Consider the following 2500-nt stretch of genomic DNA (forward strand, 5'->3'; position numbering starts at 1 on the left):
TCCCTCAGGGGCATAGGGTGCTATACTCTGATGGTCAGATCACCTCCAGGCCCCAGGGGAGTGCTTTTCAGGGGTCAAACAGTGCACTGATGATGGGGGATTATTTCATTTTGCTCATTTTGGTGTTTTTTTTTTTTTTTTTTTTTTTTTTTTTTTCACATTTTAACCCATTTTGCTCACCCCGCACTCTGCCGCATATGAGGCCGGGGAAGGGCCACTCTGGCTGGGCATGGCCTCCGCTGAGCACCCCCTGGAGCCACTGGAGCCCCCGGAGGCCCTCCAGAGCCACCCCCCACTGTCCCCAGACTCACCCGGGGGAAGGGCCACTCTGGCTGGGCATGGTCTCCACCAAGCAGCCCCTGGAGCCCCCGGAGCACCTCCAGAGCCACCCCCCACTCTCCCCAGACTCTGCCCGGGGAAGGGCCACTCTGGCTGGGCATGGCCTCCACCGAGCACCCCCTGGAACCCCTGGAACCCCTGGAACCCCCGGAGGCCCTCCAGAGCCACCCCCCACTCTCCCCAGACTCACCCCGGGGAAGGGCCACTCTGGCTGGGCATGGTCTCCACCAAGCACCCCCTGGAGCCCCCGGAGCACCCCCAGAGCCACCCCCCACTCTCCCCAGACTCACCCCGGGGAAGGGACACTCTGGCTGGGCATGGTCTCCACCAAGCACCCCCTGGAGCCCCCGGAGCACCTCCAGAGCCACCCCCCACTCCTCCAGACTCACCCCGGGGAAGGGACACTCTGGCTGGGCATGGCCTCCGCCGAGCACCCCCTGGAGCCCCTGGAGCCCCCGGAGCACCTCCAGGGCCACCCCCCACTCCTCCAGACTCACCCCGGGGAAGGGACACTCTGGCTGGGCATGGCCTCCGCCGAGCACCCCCTGGAGCCCCCGGAGCACCCCCAGAGCCACCCCCCACTCTCCCCAGACTCACCCCGGGGAAGGGCCACTCTGGCTGGGCATGGCCTCCACCAAGCACCCCCTGGAGCCCCTGGAACCCCCGGAGGCCCTCCAGAGCCACCCCCCACTCTCCCCAGACTCACCCCGGGGGAGGGCCACTCTGGCTGGGCATGGTCTCCACCAAGCACCCCCTGGAGCCCCCGGAGCACCTCCAGGGCCACCCCCCACTCCTCCAGACTCACCCCGGGGAAGGGACACTCTGGCTGGGCATGGCCTCCGCCGAGCACCCCCTGGAGCCCCTGGAACCCCCGGAGCACCTCCAGAGCCACCCCCCACTCTCCCCAGACTCTGCCCGGGGAAGGGCCACTCTGGCTGGGCATGGTCTCCACCAAGCACCCCCTGGAGCCCCCGGAGCACCTCCAGGGCCACCCCCCACTCCTCCAGACTCACCCCGGGGAAGGGACACTCTGGCTGGGCATGGCCTCCGCCGACCACCCCCTGGAACCCCTGGAGCCCCCGGAGCACCTCCAGAGCCACCCCCCACTCTCCCCAGACTCTGCCCGGGGAAGGGACACTCTGGCCGGGCATGGCCTCCGCCGAGCACCCCCTGGAACCCCCGGAGCCCCTCCAGGGCCACCCCCCACTCATCCAGACTCACCCCGGGGAAGGGACACTCTGGCTGGGCATGGCCTCCGCCGAGCACCCCCTGGAGCCCCCGGAGCACCCCCAGAGCCACCCCCCACTCTCCCCAGACTCACCCCGGGGAAGGGCCACTCTGGCTGGGCATGGCCTCCACCAAGCACCCCCTGGAGCCCCTGGAACCCCCGGAGGCCCTCCAGAGCCACCCCCCACTCTCCCCAGACTCACCCCGGGGGAGGGCCACTCTGGCTGGGCATGGTCTCCACCAAGCACCCCCTGGAGCCCCCGGAGCACCTCCAGGGCCACCCCCCACTCCTCCAGACTCACCCCGGGGAAGGGACACTCTGGCTGGGCATGGCCTCCGCCGACCACCCCCTGGAACCCCTGGAGCCCCCGGAGCACCTCCAGAGCCACCCCCCACTCCTCCAGACTCTGCCCGGGGAAGGGCCACTCTGGCTGGGCATGGCCTCCACTGAGCACCCCCTGGAGCCCCCGGAGCACCTCCAGAGCCACCCCCCACTCTCCCCAGACTATGCCCGGGGAAGGGCCACTCCGGCCGGGCATGGCCTCCGCCGAGCACCCCCTGGAGCCCCTGGAGCCCCCGGAGCACCTCCAGGGCCACCCCCCACTCCTCCAGACTCACCCCGGGGGAGGGCCACTCTGGCTGGGCATGGTCTCCACCAAGCACCCCCTGGAGCCCCCGGAGCACCCCCAGAGCCACCCCCCACTCTCCCCAGACTCACCCCGGGGAAGGGCCACTCTGGCTGGGCATGGTCTCCACCAAGCACCCCCTGGAGCCCCCGGAGCACCTCCAGAGCCACCCCCCACTCCTCCAGACTCACCCCGGGGAAGGGACACTCTGGCTGGGCATGGCCTCCGCCGAGCACCCCCTGGAGCCCCTGGAGCCCCCGGAGCACCTCCAGGGCCACCCCCCACTCCTCCAGACTCACCCCGGGGAA

This window comes from Eucyclogobius newberryi, unplaced genomic scaffold (genome assembly GCF_026437365.1).
Source record: "Eucyclogobius newberryi isolate DKJ021-1_F unplaced genomic scaffold, fEucNew1.0.hap1 SCAF_79, whole genome shotgun sequence".
In the NCBI taxonomy this organism is placed as follows: domain Eukaryota; kingdom Metazoa; phylum Chordata; class Actinopteri; order Gobiiformes; family Gobiidae; genus Eucyclogobius; species Eucyclogobius newberryi.